The sequence below is a fragment of the Babylonia areolata genome, chromosome 18 (assembly GCF_041734735.1).
Source record: "Babylonia areolata isolate BAREFJ2019XMU chromosome 18, ASM4173473v1, whole genome shotgun sequence".
NCBI classification, from domain to species: domain Eukaryota; kingdom Metazoa; phylum Mollusca; class Gastropoda; order Neogastropoda; family Buccinidae; genus Babylonia; species Babylonia areolata.
The window spans coordinates 72,868,674-72,889,113 of record NC_134893.1 but is presented as its reverse complement, the minus strand read 5'-3'; the positions used below and the strand labels follow the sequence as shown (position 1 = coordinate 72,889,113).

General features: G+C 42.2%; 1 long non-coding RNA gene and 1 other non-coding gene across 7 annotated transcripts in view; both read right to left on the bottom strand.

The window, feature by feature from the left end:
* Positions 1–20,440, bottom strand: part of LOC143292148 (uncharacterized) — a 30,446-nt gene that overhangs the window by 8,009 nt on the left and 1,997 nt on the right. Inside the window, exons 2-4 of one of the 6 annotated variants that reach the window (XR_013056629.1) lie at positions 13,406–13,471; positions 10,480–10,676; positions 627–1,007 (exon numbers count right to left, since the gene is read on the bottom strand). This is a non-coding gene — a long non-coding RNA (uncharacterized LOC143292148). Of the gene's footprint in view, positions 1–626; positions 1,008–10,479; positions 10,677–11,670; positions 11,763–13,405; positions 13,472–20,440 lie in introns of those variants that run through there. The other 5 variants (XR_013056626.1, XR_013056630.1, XR_013056631.1 and 2 more) reach the window with 5 other exon arrangements.
* Trnag-gcc (transfer RNA glycine (anticodon GCC)) lies at positions 8,739–8,809 on the bottom strand. Its single transcript has one exon. It is a non-coding gene; the product is annotated as a tRNA-Gly (tRNA).

Here is a 20,440-nt window from a genome sequence, read left to right as displayed (position 1 = left end):
AACTTATATATAGTAGAGAAAGAAAAGTTTACTGGAAACTTGTGCGAGTAACAGGAAGGATGAAATGGAGACACAAAGCATATATTGGAAACTTATTATGTACAGAAAATTATGTTCACTTTTCCACGCTAAGCTTCTGGTAGCGATTATAATATACCTGAATTACAGGGTAGACCAACATGGCAGACTAGTATGGGCTAGTGTTCATAAAAACTGTGCAGAAAGTTTTCCTAACACTTTTGGACACTGTAAATAATTTTCAAAGACACTTCTAATGCAGAATGATTAAACAATACAGTAATTTCTGTTCGCTGATCGATTGAATCAAAGTATTATTGTTCATAAAATATTGTATCGACAGTAAAGTCCAGAAAAGCTCCGTGAAAAGTGATGCGAACAAGAGCCAAGCGTGAGATTTGTTTGGAGACACTTAACATGTATACCCTACTGCAGAACTTTATTATGGAGAAAACTCTGTTCGCTCTCTGACGTAAAGCTTGTGAGAGCGATGAGAGAGACAGAGAGAGAGAGAGAGAGAGAGAGAACTAGAGTGGTGTTCACTAAACAGCTCATTTCACAATGTAAATATTTATATAATGACGTTAACAGTACATTCATGTACTTACTGCGTGCGACATTACAGTCCGTGTGTGAAAAGGAATGTCGACCATAAATTGGTGAACAGTTGCTATCGATCCTATGACTACAATTCACAAATCTTTCAAGGAAGAAGAATTTCAGCTGGTAGGTGCTGATGTTCCCAGAAGATGAAACACACTGGCACTCCTGGTTATCCCTTTTATGAAAACCCGGTGTACATCCTGGGAACGGGACACTGCAAATGTTAGCCTCAGGTCGATTATTCGGGGGGCACACGATTATGAAAATGATTTTGTCAACATTACCAAAAAGGCAGTTATCTTTATCCCAGAGAAAGGTTGTGTTGACTATTCCAGTAACAAGTTCCGAGTCGCTGTCGCACTCTACTGTATAGTCCCAGCATGAACCTAAACAACAAACAGATCAGTATAAATGTATCAGTGTAAGCTTGTATGTACGTGGGTACGTACACACACACACACACACTCACACACATACATATGTGTGTGTGTGTGTGTGTGTGTGTGTGTGTGTGTATGTGTGTGTGTGTGTGTGTGTGTGTGTGTGTGTGTGTGTGTGTGTACGTACCCACGTACATACAAGCTTATTTAGTGACATAAGCATTCAATCAGATAATTCCAGATACACACTATGCGTGTGCTTATGTTCATCAACGGTTTGTCACACGCAAATGTTCACACGGACACACAGACACACATACGGTTTGTCACACGCAAATGATCACACGGACACACAGACACAGACTCACACACACACACACACATATATATATATATGTGTGTGTGTGTGTGTGTGTGTGAGTCTGTGTGTGAGTCTGTGTCTGTGTGTCCTTGTGTGCATTTGCGTATGACAAACCCTTGATGAACATAAGCACACGCATAGTATGTATATATATATATATATATATATATGTGTGTGTGTGTGTGTGTGTGTGTGTGTGTGTGTGTGTGATATATATATATATATATATGTGTGTGTGTGTGTGTGTGTGTGTGTGTGTGTCTTTGTGAGTCTGTGTCTTTGCGTCCGTGTGTGCATTTGCGTGTGACAAACCGTTGATGAACATAAGCACACACATAGTATGTATCTTGAATTATCTGATTGAATGGTTATGTAACTAAATAGCACATATAAAACAATAAATGATTTATCGATGCATTTCTAAATGATGCATGATAACGGCTTACCTTCTTTTTTTTTTCCTTTTTTGAATCGCTTTACTCCAAACTGATTGCTTTTCTTTGCATGAAACCTATCAAAATGCATGCAAGTGACTGGATGAGAGAGAAGCGCAAAAGCGTAGTGTGTCAATGTGAATAACACACACACACACACACACACACACACACACACACACACACTCGCACACACACACGCACACACACACGCACACACTTGAAGTGGAGAGTTGGTCTAGTGGTGACGCGTCCGCCTAGGAAGCAAGATAATCTGAGCGCACTGGTTCAAATCCCACAGTCGCCGGTATTTTCTCTCCTCTGCCAGACCTTGAGTGGTGGTTTGGACGCTAGTCATTCGGATGAGATGATAAACCGAGGTCCCGTGTGCAGCATGCTCTTGGCGCATGTTGATAAACCCACGGCAACAAAAGGGCTGTCCCTAGCAAAATTATGTAGAAAAATCCACTTCGATAGGAAAACAAATCTTAAAAAAAAAAAAAATTGCAGGAAGAAAAAATGGGTGGAACTCTCAGTGTAGCGACGCGCTCTCCCTGGGGAGAGCAGACCAAATTTCTCACAGAGAAATCTGTTGTGAGAAAAAGAGTAATACAATACAATTGAATACAATACATACCTAAATGCATACGCACACACACTCACCAAATCCAAATGTTCATGATAGCACCGTGTTTTCTTTCGATCTGTTCTCTTACTGTCTTAGTGTTCCATTCCTCATAGTTGTGTGCTTCAATGTTACTGGAAAGTCGTCTTGCAGAATGAGGCAGAGATTGTTTTCACAGAATCACAGAAATGTTTGGCTATAGGCTAAAAGCCTTTTGCCCTCATAATCAGTGCCCATTTATGTGCTTTTGGATCACTTGTTGTGAACAGATCCTTGTTTAAATCTGGCATAGTGTATACTACATTTATCTACAGCTCAATAAAGATTTAACTCTGTGGAAAATACATGGTCCTTTAACTTTTTGTCAATGTGATTTTTGAAGGCGTTTACCGATGGTGCATTGGTGTCATAGGAAAGGTTATTTCACAGATTTATGATACGGTTAGTAAAGAACTTGCGGAACTGGTTAGTTACAAAATTAGTTTTGTTTATTTTGAAGTTGTGCCCTCGAGTTTTATCGTAGTTAGCCATAGTAAACAAGGAAGAGGTGGTGCAAGGATCATAAATATTGTGCATGATCTTATATACTTCAATGAGATCACCTCTTCATTTTCTAAACTCTAGGCTAGGCATATTAAAAAGAGCCAGGCGCTCCTCATAACTAAGATCACGGGTACTATTAGTATTACTAGTTATACACTTGGTAAATCTGCGTTGAACACCTTCAATCATATTTATGTGCTTTTTAAGGTAAGGGCACCATACTGAGTTTCCATATTCAATAATGGGTCTAACCAGAGCTTTGAACAATGGAATCATAATTTCGGGAGATTTATTAGTTATAGTTCTCACAAGAAGACCAGAAATTTGATTTCCCTTTTTCACTATATCATTTATATGTGCCTCAAAGCTTAGTTCTGGATCCATCGTGATCCCTAAATCTTTTTCGGCAATTGTACTATCCATTGTTCGAGTTACCCCCTTTTCCTGTTTCGTGTACTGATACTGTGGATTATTCTTTCCAAGGTGCAGAACTTTGCATTTCTCGCTGTTAAATTGCAACAGCCAAGTATTTGTCCATTTAACCAGATTATGTATACACATTTGTAAGTGATCTCTATCTTCTATATTTCGGATGGCAGAGTAAGCCGTGGTGTCGTCTGCAAAAATTTTTACTTTACAATCTACCTCACCAGGCATATCATTTATAAAGTATATGAACAAGGTGGGCCAAGAACACTACCTTGTGGTACACCACTAGTTACCTTAACCTTTGATTATTTTCTACTATTTACACTTACAAACTGTGATCTTCCATTTAGAAAGTCTTTGATCCACGATAGTAGCTTGCCTTTTATCCCATAGCCTCCCAGTTTATTAATGAGTCTGTGATGGGGAACTGTATCGAAAGCTTTCCTTAGATCAAGGTAGACTGCATCGACTGGTACCTTCTCATCTAGCATGACTAACCAATCTTGTAATGTAACAAGTAGTTGTGTAACACACGAGCGCCCTCTGGTAAATCCAAACTGTTCTCTAGATAACAGATCATGTTTGGTTAAATGTTGGCAGAGAGCGTCTCGAATAAAACCCTCAAAAACTTTACAGACAACTGATGTTAGGCTGACTGGACGATAGTTACCCGCAGAATTCTTGTTACCTTTCTTAAAGATAGGTCGTACTTCTGCTTCTTTCCAAGCTTTTGGTATTGCACCCTCATCTTGTGTTCTATCAAACAAGATCTTAAGTGGGTGAGCAATAACTTCAGCAAGCTCTATTAATACTCGTGGGTGTATCTCATCAGGTCCTGGGGACTTCGATGGGTTTAGGCTCTTTAGAGCTTTTTTCATCTGTTCAACTGTGACCTCCACGTTGGATATATTTCAGTAACCTCTGTCTTGCATGAAAACTCTAGAACATTTACGTTACTCTCCTCGGTAAAAATACTAGCAAAAAATCTGTTTAGCAGTTGCTTTTTCTGAGTCATTTTGTGTTAAGGTACCATCTTCCTTTAATAGATTAGCAATTGATTCTCTTGGCAGTTTTACTTGCAACATAACGGAAGAATCCTTTTGGATTATGCTTAGATTCTTTAGCTAATTTAGTTTCCTTAGCTTTCACGTTTTTTCTTGACTCCCATGTTACCTGGTTTCTAGCACGTGCATACATTTTATAATTCTCATTAGTGGGATATTTCTTGTATTTTTTAAAGGCTCTGCGCTTTTGATGAATTTTATCTAAAAGTGACTGGGGAATGGGGTCTCGTCTTTGTTTATTGGAGGGTCCTTGTTTGAATGATTTTTTTGGAATAAATTTGTTCATGGACTTTATTATTACATCATGAATAAGTTCCTAGGTTTCATCCACAGATGTCTCATTTGTCAAAAGGTCGTCCCAGTTAATCTCACCTACGTAATGCTTCATGCCTTCGTAATCTCCTTTATCTAGTTGATATTTCACGGAGTGACCAGATGAGTGTTCCCACTTGATCTGAACATCAAGGTAGAGGGCAGAATGGTGGCTCTTCCCTAGAGGGGGCCAGTAATCCAAAGTGTAGACATTTTCATGAGTTAGTAAACAATAGATCTAGCACATTGGGTTTTTGTAAACCTCTATAATGAGTGGGCTCGGAAGCCATTTGTACAATGTAGCCTAATTTTGTTGAACACAATCCAAAAATTTCGTAGCTGGATGGTCCTCATTTTTACAACTTACCACATTTTGCCAGTCAATTTCTGGATAATTAAAATCTCCAGAGACAATAACCTTGTTTTTAAAACCGTTAAATACATAGTTTTGTCTTTGCTTTTCAACAAAAGGCAAAATAATGACAATGAATCATGAATGAATCGTAATTACCTGAGTAGACTATCATGAAGATAACACAGGAAATTACCAACGATGTCTGCCACACTGGTTGACGGCACATTTTCATGTTACCAACTCTATGTTATCAGTTTGAACACAGATTGTTTTAAAAACAAGAGAGAGATGGTTTGACTCGTGATCTAGAACTTGTACAAATCAGGTCCACCCGATCGGCTCTTGCAAATCGTCGTGCTTGCTGCGCAGAAGAAATAGTCCAGGAGAAGAAAGAAATCCCTAAGGAAAAATCGCAAACGAAATGAATTGCAATGTATCCGACAGAACTGTACGTCATATTCACAAAAAGGAGCCAAAATGTACGAAACACGAGATAACACATATATTTGGTTGAAATGCGGACTCTTTTCTTACGCACCCTCATACTTTTAGTTGCGTACACCCGTCTGTCTGACGGCCGGTCTGCGTAGATCTGGGGAACACGGCAACGCGCTGTTATGTGCCTGGGGATTTGGCAACGTCATTTTTCTTCACAGCGAAGTAGTCTTAGAATATCAAGGTATAATGAATATAACATTACTTTAACGGTGCTATCGCCTCAAAACAGAGAAATCAAATTTACCACTCATACATCTCGTATTCGTTTTGGCCTTGTGAATAGACTTTTTGTTTCCAACTTCAACACAAGGGGTACAAATACCCCCCCTCCCCCCTTTTTTTTTCTTTGGTTGTTCGAGTTCAGAATGTTTACTATAGGACACATTTTTAGTGATAATCCTCTCCCATCGTTGCTCTACTTTTTTTTTACTCACTTGCGTAAACAATGTGAGTCTATGACTGTAATAACCCGCGGTGTTCGGTTGTGTTTGTGTGTCGTCTGTGTGTATGTCTGTGTGTCCGTGGTAAACTTTAGCATTGTCATTTTCTCTGGAAATAACTTAGTCCTCGATACCAAATTTGGCACAAAAATAGCAAATGATCAGTTCTTTCCATACATTCTAATCGTAATGATATAGGGCACAAAATCGATTTAAATATATTCGCTAAAAAAATTACTGTTACGTTATTATTTTTCTATACACAAAACTTAGCAATTTTATGTGACATACTGACACAATGAACAATAGCAGTTGATTAATATTTTTGTTCCTGCACAGTGGTGTGCAGCGAAAGGTGCAAATGCTGCAAGACCAACTTAAAGTGCACATCTTTGTGTACATATGGCAGGGACTGTCACAAAGACTAAACATTGCCCATTTGGAAAGAGACGACTCTACTCGTCGAAAAGGGTTTTTCAGAAGCTTTTTGATACCAACTTGATGTTTTAGTATTTCAGTAAAGCTGAAACTATCAATGTTGTTTATTTGGTTTTACGATGTGCACATTATGTAGTTTGTGACTCTTGTAACCACACATCCGATGACATGCAGGTAGGATTTTCATCTCAAGAAACCATCACCCACCCCTACCCCCAAACTTTTATCATCCTTCCCTTTCCATTGCCTTTTGATGTCTCGTGAGAGTGATGAATAAATCAACGCCCAACAACCCCAACTTAACATTTATTCAGAGCCATAAGTCTCTGCTATAGATCTCCTATACAATTATTGTAACATGGCCTGGTGTCCTAATGGTAGATGCAAGCAAGCAGCAACCGGTCTGGTGCTGTGATTGGAATGGACTGGTCACTTTTGTAACTTTTGTTATGAGATTGTGCCAGCCAGTCATATATCTGATCATGTAAGTATGTTGTTGGATCAGCCGTTTACAGTCAAAACCAGTTACTAGAGCACTATCTGGAAGAACAGGACCTTGGTTGATGGGTAAAAGCAGATTTCTCGTTTTTTCAACTTCTGAGGACTGTGTTAAACATTCGTTTTTTGTTCTTTTTGGTATCATAGCAAATACGATTTGAAACGAGGAGAACGGTCTTACTGTATTTCTCACATTATAAAATATCTGTTTCGGAAGTTACAATAGCAGGATCGTATGCACAGTTACCACGACCTAATAAAACATGTGTTGTTGTTCAGGCATCAGAGATATCTTCCGGGCCTAATTATGGATTTGCTGGTCAAGCCCATCACATCTTGCTTTGACCTTATTACATATTTGATTAATCTCCTGACGTGCGGCTGATAGACTTTAAACAACACGAATTCATTTAGATTCCAGCTAATCAGAATGTTTATAAACATAGCTAACACAGATCTGGTACAGTACAGTATTTGTGTGAATGGTCACAGGTAGTGCGATAAACAAATACACTGCTTAGAACAGCAGCCTAGTCACCGTAAGGTAGTCAATGTGTGTAGTGACCTAATTTCAAGACTAAATCTAGCCATTTGAAGAAAGTGCTGCTTGGTCAATGTGCTTCAAAATGTTCACACAGCATCACAGTACATGCATGCAACACATATTTTCATTCAGTTGTCTCTGGCTACAAATCTTATATTTGTCTTTGTGTGTGTGTGTGTGTGTGTGTGTGTGTGTGTGTGTGTGTGTGACTACCAATCTCAATCTGTTCCCTCTCCACAAAGTAAAGTATTGTGCAATTTCCATGCAGCAATTATACCAGAATTACTCATGATAAATGAGTTGAAACAAGCAAAACACGCGCGCGCGCATGTGTGTGTGTAGTGTGTGTGTGTGTGTACCGTGTATATGTGTGTGTGTGTGTGTGAGTGTGTGCATGTGTGTGTGCCGTCCGGTGTGTGTGTGTGTGTGTGTGTGTGTGTGCGTGCGGTGTGTGTTAGTCAGGTGTCACGTTGTGCGGTGTGTGTGCCAGTGTGTGTGTGTGTCACTGTGTGCCGGTGTGTGTGCCGTGTGTGTGTGTGTGTGTGTGTGTGTGTGTGTGTGTGTGTGTGTGTGTGTGTGTGTGTGTGTGTGAGTGAGTGACTGACTGACTGACTGGTTCGCAGTGGATCCCCAACCGGACTGGTCAGCCTTTGGTGACAGTGAACCATCTGTGTATATGATGATGGCCAGTTGTGTTCCATCTGTCCGTACAAACTCAGTTCATCAGTTAATCAGCGTACTCTTTCCTATCAGGGTTCAACCATTAGGAGTATGGCTGTCGTTTAACATTAGACACCCCACTTCCACAGCCTTTTCCACATTTTCCTTGGAGACCCATGTGATGATCTGGTGAAAACTGCGTAGTGATATAATCACTCTGTTTATCCACAGCAGCCTGGTTCAGTTCCAGAATGCTCAGTTATCAGTCCATGTTCTGAATGCTTTGTGTATGTCGTGTGGAACCCGTACCAACGCTCTCTGACAAAGTCATCGAAGAGGAAGAACTACTCACTGGCTGCACTGTGGGATCTCAAATTTCTCGTGGTACCTGCGGCGGATTATAGAAAAAAATGATCAATCCTTGTTTGCCTCTTTTCCTTTTCCTTTATCCCACTAAGACATGTTTTTTCTTGTGACTTTCATGTATTAAATGGAATCCTCCAACCTAAAAACACAATACGAAAAAAAAAAAAAGTTGCATCGACCGGGAATCGAACCCGGGTCACCCGCGTGGCAGGCGAGTATTCTACCACTAGACCACCGATGCTATACAGGATTATGCAAAATTTACGTTATAATTTATGATAGTCGTAGGAATTTTTCTTCCTTTTTATTTTATTTTTATTTTTATTTTTTTATAATTACTGCTGTGAAACTTCCTTCACATCAGGGGATGATAATAGCCTCTGTGAGAAGCGGTTTGTACTGTTTGTATCACCAGCGGAGAAGCGCGTGCGCACCGTGTGGGTGCAAGTGGGTGGATGTCAGTGTGTGCCGGTGTGTCAGTGTGTTGTGTGTGTGTGTGTGTGTGTGTGCGTGCGTGCGTGCGCGTGTGTCTGTGTGTGTGTGTGCTTAAATTTTTCAGTATAAAACCAACTGATGTCTTTTCAGTGGACTGGGACTGACTTCACCTAGAACTGAGGTGCTAAATTATTCGGTTACATTTTCATGGTTTGCGCATAGACACTAATATCTCAGTGTCTATGGTTTGCGGGACCACTAACGGATAAATAAGATGGCGGCACGTTAATTTAGTGAGTGAATCCGCATAAAACGACTCTAAAATACGTACAAAATAAGAGTCGAAATCCACTGAAAATGATTGGCAACACATACTGATTAAATGGTTATATATCTTTTCATACATGCACAAAAATTTGCCAGCAGAATTGGTCCCTGAAGTTTAGGATGCTAAAATAGGACTCAATTTCGTTATGCCTAGATGAAGAACAAACGGGATCACCAATTTAGTGATATTCGTATCCAGTGGGAATGGGCGAATCAAGAACAGGCGAATGCGGCTGACTCAGTGACTGGCATGGTCGCTAAATGCAGCCTTGGTTTTTTAATCTTAAAAAAAAAAAAATAATAATAATAAAAATAAATTAAAAAAAAAAAATCAACAACACTCGTGAAAAAATGGGTTGGACGTGAAGATAAAAGCGGGTGCCAGTGACAGTCACATGGGTGAGGTGGTGGGGGCGAGGGGAGGGGGGCAGGGGGCGGAGGGGGAGGAAGAAAGTTGAAGAAGGCGCCTTATCCTAACGAGACTGGAAAATCCGATTCCGAAAAACATGCCTGGTACGTGTACATGATGTCAGGATAAGGAGGCGGCGTGATGCGTTCGTCCGTCTGTGATGTATGGGGGGCGGGGAGGTAGGGGAGGGGGAGGTGGTGGTGATGAACGTACGTGTGTGTAAGGAGGGGGTGGTGGTGGTGATGAACGTACGTGTGTGTAAGGAGGGGGTGGTGGTGGTGATGAACGTACGTGTGTGTAAGGAGGGGGTGGTGGTGGTGGTGTTAGGGGGGAAGGGGGTGGGGAGGCGGTGGTGTCAGTGTGTGTAAGGATGGGCTGTAGGCCTAGTGGGGGTGGATTCTAAATCAAGGAGACCAGACTGCCAGTTGAAGTGCTGGGAGGAGGGAGGAGGGGGGGGGGATGACAGTGATGGCGGTAAAGCAGATAAGATGTCACAGGTAAAACAGTTCTTTCTTCTTTTTTTCTTCTTTTTTTTTCTTTTTTTTTCAGTTGCGGGACTACAGGAATTAATACTTCGCCGGCACTTACAGTCAGGGTTAGAAGTGTGCTTAATAATAAAATTGTTCCGTGTTGAGAGAAAGCAAACCACACACCCCAGTCACTACACACACACACACACACACACACACACACACACACACACACACCTCATCCCTGACACACGGCCCTTAAACACTCACATTCGAATTACCTCCCCTGTCAGACGCTGCTTTACTGCTTCATGGTGTGTGCCGACAAACCCTGTGAATGGCCTCTCTTTCCGCCATCAGCCAGCAGCAGACTGAGCAGTGAAGCTTTGATGATGGCGAAGTGAAGCAAACGGAGGGTTAAAACGACTGTCAGGTGGGCGGTAAAGCTGAGAAACAGGTGTGTTGGGCTGCACACACATGCCGTTAGCAACTGCTGAGCAACAAGGCACTAAGCAAATAAAGTGAAGTCCGGAAACATTTTTTCCCCCGTAGGTTTTGCTTAAGTCGTCTTCCCTTGTTTCTTCTTTTCTTTTCTAAGCAGCCAACATTATTGCGAGGCTTGTTATTTCAACACTTTCTGGGACAAACACACTCCACCCAAAAAAACTTTAAATTATGGGATAGGAGAGTATGAACAGTGTGGTTTGTTGTTTTTTGTTTGTTTTCCTTTTTTTTTTTACTATTCATTCATCTGTTCATTTCTCTTTTTTAATCCTTTAATTCAGATCTATCAGAATGTGCAGCTTTACGCCTTGCCTCTTCGTATTGTTTTTCCTCCTCCTCAGTACTCTCTCTCTCTCTAAAGAACAACTAATATCGTCCATTGTTGGACATGCATTGATGTTCAAAATATCGTCAGGGTTGGGTTTTTTTTGGTTTTTTTTTGTTGTTGTTGTTGTTGTGTGTGTGTGTTTGTCTGTGTGTTTTTGTTTGATTGTTGTTCAGTGCCGTGTGTGTGTGTGTGTGTGTGTGTGTGTGTGTGTGCACGGTGTGTGTGTGTGTGTTTGTGTGTTTTCCAAACTATGAGATAGGCCGCTTAGTTGTATTTGGTTAGACCGTCTTTACTACTACAGATCATAAAAGGTAATTAAATCGGGAATCTATTTCAAAAGCATTTTTCATGAATAGATGAAGCGATATCAACATTAGTGGATGTTGTAACCCACTTTCAGTGGCTTTAGAGTCAAGGGATTCAGTCGCTACACCAGTGAGCAGCTATCTTGCCACGTCAAAAAAATCGTCTGCAACTCATTTAGCCTATGCCAATTCACAGTGGTCAAACGGCAGCCGCTCTCACTAGTTCCGTTTTTCTGTTCAGTTACATGTGTCCCAGAATTTACAATGGCTGGTTTGGACAACACATGATGGTGTCAGTGAGTCTGCAAGCCCCGAAAAACTAACCCTCTTTCCATCAGTTTAACACAGCAACGTCCTCGCCAAATCGCATTGCAGCCTTGGTGATCGTGCAGTGAAGTAAACGAAGGGTTGAAAACGGCTGTAAGACCGGTGCTCAAGTCTAAAAACAGGAATGCTGGCGAATACACACCTGTGTTAGTAATCAGTTGCCAGGCACTATCAACTTCGAATGAATGTAATGAAGGAGCTGCTTGATCTGTTTCTCCCGTGCGTTTTATTCATCTGTGTGCAATCTGATGGCAGTGTTGCATGTTACAGGTTTGAAGTTAGCTCCCGCATCTGCTCTCTCTCTCTCTCTCTCGCAACTGCTCTCTCTCTCCCTCTCTCTGTCTCTCTGATTTCGTCTAATATCACTTACAGTGAAAAGACGTAAAACTAAAGAACGAACGAACGAATCTCTCTCTCTCTCTCTCTCTCTCTCTCTCTCTCGCAACTGCTGTATCTCTCTCTTTTCCCTTTTTTTTCAGGATCTATTTTTGTCGAACCTTACTGGTTCCATCAGAAGATATCCAGCCTCGTCCTTCATTTATTTTGGTAGCAAGTGGTGCTGTCTTTTTTGTTGTTTTTAACTTTTGCAGGGTAAGCATACTCCTCGAAGATAACTTGACTTTTTTGTTAAAAAAAAAAAAAAAAAAATCAATCAGAATCCACAGTTTCGACTACTTGACCAAGTTCCCCAGTTTTCGTCGGACTGACCAGTGGCTACTTCAGTGTGAAGGACGTGGGGTCCAATCCCGCCTCGCGACCGGACGCTTGATCAGTGGGGAATGAAGGGTGGGTATTTGGCCAGTGTGGCTTTTTTTTTTTTTGCTTTTTTTTTCAAGGCCTTACTAAGCGCGTTGGGCTACGCCGCTGGTCAGGCATCTGCTTGGCAGATGTGGTGTAGCGTATATGGATTTGTCCGAACGCAGTGACGCCTCCTTGAACTACTGAAACTGAAACTGAACTCAGTGTGGCTTCCAGGTCAACGGACTGACGTATGTGCAGACCTGTGGTTCCTGAACCCCCTTTGTATATATATATATATATATATATATATATATATATATATATATATATATATATATATATATATATATTGTGTATACACATGCAGAAGTCAGGTTAAATACACACGCGAAAGATGATCCCGTGATCCATATCAGCATTGGGTGGGTTATGGAAACAAGAACATACCCAGCACACACACCCCCTATGGCTGCCTGTATGACGAAGGAAACAGCCATACACGTAAAACCCCACTCTTACATGTACACGAGTGAACGTGGGAGTTGCAGCCCACGAACGCAGACTGAGAAAAAGGAGGAGGAGGAATACTGTCTGTCTGCCTGCCTGTCTGTCTGTCTGTCTGTCTGAATGACTCCCCCTGTTCCCCGGCAACGTGACTTTACCGTTACCGGCAGTGCAAGCACTAGTGCACAGCAGGGTGTTCTCATGTCTTCTCCCAATCAGTTCCCACGACATCCGCTGCAGCTACAGTAAGAATATTTCCTCATAATTCTGTCTCTTTCTTCATGGTCATCCTGTCTGGCACTGACTAGCATGCTTCTTGCCCAGTGCCAACACACACACACACACACACACACACACACACACACACACACGTGGAAGGGTGGGTGTTTTTCTGTATATTCTTTTTTATTATTCATTTATTTTACATTGAGAAAACTCAGCTAAAGTAAGTCTCTCACGTGCCTCTGTGTCGCTTTGACGACTTTACCTTGGTAAGGGCTTGCCGTGGTGCAGTCTGGTTTATCAGGACTGAGGAAGAGGTGGGGGCACCTTCCTGCTGAAGGGAAATCATAATAATTTGTCAGTGTTATCTTTCAAAGCAAACAAAGCGGAGTTGCGGGCCTTACCACAAAGACGGCAAGGCGGAGGCGAGTGTACGTGGAAGAGTGCACGACTGTTTCCTGTTGGAGTCAGAGAGTACGGACTCTTGAAATGCTGGCACAGATAGATTTCGATTCCATCAGGATCTGTGCGCCTGCAGGATCTGTTTGCCTCAGTGTAGGATCTACACTGTGACTATGGCGGCAGGATCTATATAGCGGCAGGTGGCACGGTCTGGTGTGTGCCTGCAGGATCTGGATATGAATATCCGCACTGAGGAGACAGCACAACCCAACATTGATCTGACAATAACTAATTTGTGATGATGATGATGATTGTGTGTGGGTGTGGAGGGGGGTGGGGTGGGGGGCGAGGCGAGGGGGGAAAGGGGGAAGGAGTGTGTGTGAGAGAGTGTGCCGGTATGTGTGTGTGTGTGTGTGTGTGTGTGTGTGTGTGTGTGACTGACAGAGAGAGAGGGGGAATGCGCGCCGGCACTGCCAATAGTTTTAAATCTACCATTGCAGCCCATCAGGGTACAGCTCTCTACCAAACTGAGGTAACTAACGTTGGAAGTATATGATGTCCAGTCTATGCTGTGTCATGTTTCCAACTGGTTTTTTTGTTTGTTGTTGTTGTTGTTGTTTTTTTTGTTTTTTGTTTGATTGTTTGTTTGGTTGGTTCGTTGGTTGGCTGCTGTTGTTTTTAATAATAAAATCATCAGTTCATTGGATCAGAACAAAGTCTTTCGTGAACATATATACAAACCTTGAAAGTCACAAACATTACCTGAGATTCGTGGATTTGTGAGCCTGAATTAACTGCATTCCATCGTAAATTATGTGGAATTCTTATGTTGTAATCTGGAAGACGGCATATGTATATCCAAACTACAGGCCCAATAATTCCCGGCAGAGAAGAAGAAGGAGAAAGAGCCTGAAGAAAGAGGAGGAGAATAGCAAGAACAAAAAAAAAAAAAAAAAACAAGGACAGGAAATGTGAAAATGAAGATTGCAAGAAGAAGAAGAAGAAGAAATGTAAAACTTTGAATTACAATGATAACAACAAGAACAGCTGTGATGCGAAAATAAACCCAAACCATTGGCTGATTCAAAAACGGGTCACTGACAGCAAAAAGCTCAGAAAGCTTTATGAAAAAAACAATGAACACATTCATCCAAAAAACCCACTCCAGACAAACACAGAGCCTGCAGCATCCATGATGGTGAGATATGGGCACATGGAACATGACATGGCTTGAGGGAAGACCTGACAACATGATGGTGAGATATGGGCACATGGAACATGACCTGACCTGAGGGAAGACCTGACAACATGATGATGAGATATGGGCACATGGAACATGACATGGCCTGAGGGAAGACCTGACAACATGATGATGAGATATGGGCACATGGAACATGACATGACCTGAGGGAAGACCTGACAACATGATGATGAGATATGGGCACATGGAGCATGACATGACCTGAGGGAAGAACTGACAACATGATGGTGAGATACGGGCACATGGAACATGACATGGCTTGAGAGAACTGACATGATGGTGAGATATGGGCACATGGAACATGACATGGCCTGAGAGAACTGACATGATAATGAGATATTGGCACATGGAACATGACATGGCCTGAGGGAAGAACTGACATGATAATGAGATATTGGCACATGGAACATGACATGGCCTGAGGGAAGAACTGACATGATAATGAGATATTGGCACATGGAACATGACATGGCCTGAGGGAGGACCTGACAACATGATGGTGAGATATGGGCACATGGAACATGACATGGCCTGAGAGAAGAACTGACAACATGATGGTGAGATATGGGCACATGGAACATGACATGGCCTGAGGGAAGACCTGACAAAACGCCTTGAGCAGGGGGAAAAAAAAAGAACAAACAAACACTTCTGTCAGTTCCTCGTAAAAATCATTAACCATATGTCTTTGTATGCCTTTTTCTTTCTTGAATAAAAAAAAGAGAAAAAAAGTTTTAACCCTCATGACTTAGCAGATGTTGTATAGCATATACTAGTCAGTCCCACACACGCCGTTTCTTAAAGGAAAACCTCGTATCAAAGAAATGTTAAAAAAAGGAAAAAAAAAAAGAAGAAAAAAAAAGCCTACATCTGGGGGTGAATCGTATCCCTTTTCCTTGAAGTGATAAGCAGTGGAAGGAGATAGTCACCCTCCACATCCACACCCACACCTTCCTATGCCAGGCCCTCCACTGGCAGTGATTTTGTTTTTATTCGCTGCTCTTTGGGCCAGAAAAGACCCTTCAACCTTTCTACCACACAACACAAAGAAACCTTGTGTGTTCTTCGGCTGGACAGAATGTCAGGAACTATACTGTGGTGAACACATTACCATGATCTTTTAAAAAAAAATTTTTTTATTATCATTGTCATCACCGTTTCGTTTAATTTTTAATTTTTTATTTTTTTTATTTAAAAAAAATGCTAAATCACTCAAGAACATGCCAACTGGGCTTCGTGTGAACGGCAAAGTACAAGGGAGAAAATTATGTAGTTCAGCTCTGTTCACAAAATATTGCGGGGTTTCCTCCCATGATAGTCGTAATCGCTGGATGTTTGGCTTTCTTTTCTTTCTTTCATTTTTCTTTGCTTTCTTTTTTCAATAGAGGGTTGAAATCGGGGGGCTGGTGTTTCCTGTTTGATGTTGTCTCAGCTTATGATCTGCTGCCTCCCTCAGTGTGCAGCATGGTTAGCTGTGCATCACTGGTGGTTTGATTGACGGGGTGTGTATGTGTGTGTGTGTGTGTGTGTGTGTGTGTGAGTGTGTGTGTGTGTGTGTGTGTGTGTGTGTGTGTGTGTGTGTGTGTGTGTGTGTGTGTGTGTGACAAAGACAGAGACAGAGACAGAGAGCGTATGTAGTATAGCACAGAATCAAAAGGAAGAAATAAGAAACAGGAGCCAAATGGTGAATAAAAACAACAACAAACAAACAAACGAAAACCATCCCTACCTTCCTGCCAAACCCACCCCCCAACTCCCTCCACTGTCCTCCTACCCCCCCCCCCCCCTCCTCACCCCCCTCCCCCTCCACTCACACACACAGAGTAATTGTGCCATCCTTTCCAGGTCTGAATATCCTCCTCGTGGCCCGTGAAATCCCCTCACGTGCAGCTGTGTGTGTGTGTGTGTGCTGTCTGGCACGTGCACTGCACGCGCCGTGTGTTCTCCTGCTTGCAGCAGTACACAGCAGTCAGCAGCCTCCTCCCTCAAACCGTCTGGCATTTTACCCGGGGAGGGGAAACAAACGGGGGCCCAGCTTGCTGCATTGGTCGACACCGTCTGTCAGACATCCGACACAGGCGCTTGCAATTGGGTTTCCCGCCACATGTGCCCTTGAGGTTCTCCAACTAATTTAACAAACGAAACGGGGGAAAAAAACAAACAAACAACCTCTTAGATGCACGTTTCTCACGTGCACGAACGAACGAAGTGTGTGCAAGCACATCATCCGGCCCTACAAGTCACTTTCCTGCTTTTATGCATGTGTCCTGACTGACTGAGTCAGTTTCCTGTTCATGTAGTTATTTCGGATTGTTTTAAAGCCTGTCTCTTGATCACAAGGGTGGCTTACATTCAACGAGTCCTTCTTCTTCTTTGTTTTTCTCTCTTTTCTTTTTATTTTTTTATACACGCTTCCGTTGTAAAACGCATGAAAATGTTTGTTTTAGGTCGTCCCAGAATTCTGGAAATCCGTAGAACGTTACCCAGCTGACAGTACGAGAGTATTTCTGATATGATACTACCAACAAAAAACAAACAAAAAACAAAACACATACATACATACACAGTGTGTGTGTGTGTGTGTGTGTGTGTGTGTGTGTGTGTGTGTGTGTGTGTGTGTGTAACACTGCCCTGATTTGTTCTACTAACCTGGACAGCGCGAACAGTCTCTCACGTCTTGGACTCTTGCCGCCATATTGAACTACCCTCTTTCACGACAAGCAAGCGTCCTGCTTTGTGTGTTGTAATGAATTACTGCATGTGTGCATTGATACAGTACCACCATTTGTCATGTGCCGTCTTCTTCTGTCTGTTTGCATGTCCGTCCATTGAGTCTGTCTGAGTCTGTCCTATGAGCATAAACACACGGTGGTCATTGGTGTTTGGTGTGTGTGTGTGTGTGTGTGTGTGTGTTGCCGGTGTGTGTGTGTGTGTGTGTGTGTGTGTGTGTGTGTGTGTGTGTGTGTTGTGTGTGTGTGTGTGTGTGTGTGTGTGTGTGTGTCTGTGTCTGTGTGTGTGTGTGTGTGTGTCTGTGTATGTGTGTGTGTGTTTGTTGTGTGTGTGTATGTGTGTGTTTGTTTGTTTGGTGTGTGTGTGTGTGTGTGTGTGTGTGTGTGTGTGTGAGTGTGTGTGTGTGTGTGTGTGTGTGTGTGTGTGAGAGAGAGAGAGAGAGAGAGAGAGAGAGAGAGAGAGAGAGAGACTGACACTGAGATGATTTATTCACTAAGGCCATAGCCCCATATGAATGAAGGGGGATAATACAATATGCAGATGTCACCATAACCATCAGTAAACATTCACTATTTTCACAATTAGTAAAAGAAATTATGATAATACCGTTTCTCTTAACTTACAAGCTCTGTGTAAATACAATGCGAGATTACGTATGAGGCCGTTTTCAGAGTGAGGATTAGTTCTTCTCTGCACCTCTGTAACTACTACAAAAGAACAAAAACTGAGGGGAGTTGTGGGAGCTATGGGGCCATAATCAGCTTAAAGAAAAATACTCAGTCGACACATTTGTGACTCAATCAAACAAAATGACCAGCACAAAGCTTACATTTAAAGCGAAAACGAAATGTGAAAAATGAATTTAGAGTAAATCCACCCGTGATTTTCGCGATCGTCACCTGAATATGTATGTGACACGTGTCGCTTCACTGCCGGCTGCCCGGTTCACTGTGGTGAAATATCCCCTTCTCTATGTTCCCTGTCATCACCAGTGTACACACACACACACACACACACACACACACACACAGAGAGAGAGAGAGAGAGAGAGAGAGAGAGAGAGAGAGAGAGAGAGAGATCCACTTCACTTCGACCACTGCACTGAAACCAAATGGGGTCACAGCACAATGGCGTCAATGTTTTGGTATTTTACTACTCAACGCCACATTAACCTCCATACTGCGAATAAAATGCATTTGCATCCAGGAATTCACGGTACATGTAGGACGAATTGAATGTCCATTTTTTCCCAGAAGAGACACAATCAAACCTATGTCCATTTCAATAACAAGTAACTATCATGATCATAGAGGTAGGATCATTCACATTCATTCACTCTTCTGATACGAAATAATGTACAAAAGCACTGAAATAAGGAAACTATCATATTGTAAATACGTTTAAGTCATTTTCGTGTACAGGCCAATATCATGAAAGCCGTGTATTGATGATAAATCAGCAGGCTGATATCTGCATGAACACCGTCCGCCATTACTGATACTAAAAAAAGGTCTGTCACAAACAGGCCAGTTGAACATTCCCAACGCGTCTTAAACTCACTTGCCGTAGTGAAATTAACATTAACAATATATTTCATTTTTGGTTGTTGTTAACGTATCAAGATGCTGTATAGCCGTTTGATTTCAAACGCAACTGAACGTAAACGACCGGTCCGAAATTTCAGTGAGCCTAATACAAGAAAGAAAATGGCTGACGGTCTTGATTTTGTGTTTTGTGGTACTCAGAAAATTGCTATTAACTCAATCCACATAACCATTCTGGACAAAGAAAGTATCTTAGTGATTAAACTAGATTGCCCCCAAAATGTTTACCACAAATCTACACTGTCAGCATCGAACTTCTGAGAGAAATGAACAAATTTGAGCGACGAACTCGTTTCAACAGGTCAAAAACAGTAGCTTTATTCTAAGATTTCTTTTCACCACAAATGAATACAGACTTATAATATATGTGAAAAGAAAGGTTATTCATCGACAATTCCAGCGATATCCTATATGTAGCTGTTCTTATTGTTATCGATAAAATAACAGCCCCGAAAGAAACAGCAACAAACACAAATTCGGCCAGTCGAGGCCTCGCGAGGGCCAGTTTGTGTGACGCCGCGTGAAGCTGTCTTTGCAGTTCGACTCGCCTCTATATAACTGGCTCAACCAGCGGGCCAGTTCATTTACACTGTTGGTCAGCCAACATGCTCAGCACCATCGATATGATCGTGGCAGCTATCACCGCCCTGAACGAACGGGGTGGCTTTTCCCGTCGGGACATTTTGTCCCACATCGTCGCCACCTGCGGCGTGGGCAGTGGAGAGATGTCAAAAGTGAGACATCTCATGGAAATCGCCCTGCGAATCGGGGTCAGGATCCAAGTCCTGAAGAGATCGCGGCCACGAACGCTGCCCAGAAGACCCAAACATGTCCCGGCGGGAAGGAAACCTCAGCCGACATGATGGGGCCTAGACCGACACGCCATCCGTCTACACCCTCCATGTATGTGGGGTGTATGCAAGGTCCTCAAGTAAGGACCCTCTTCTTCCCAGGCTCTTTTCAGAGCCACCACGTCTTTCCCAGGGGGTTGGACATCTCGTTGCAAAAGTTGATCGCTTTACAGTTTATGTGTTGACCGTATGTTTAGTTGTAAATGACGATAATGAATGAATAATGTGTGTTAATTATTGTGCTCGTCTAGTAAAACTCACGGCAATCATTGGTGATTTTCGCGTCAAATAACGTTTTGTTTTGTTTTTAATGGCATGGTCAACAGGTACAGGCAGATTAAGGCTACATGGGCAGACATCCATCACCATACACGGACACACATAGACACGCAGTAACACATACGCACAAACACATACACAAACAACTACGGGCGCATGAACACACACGCACG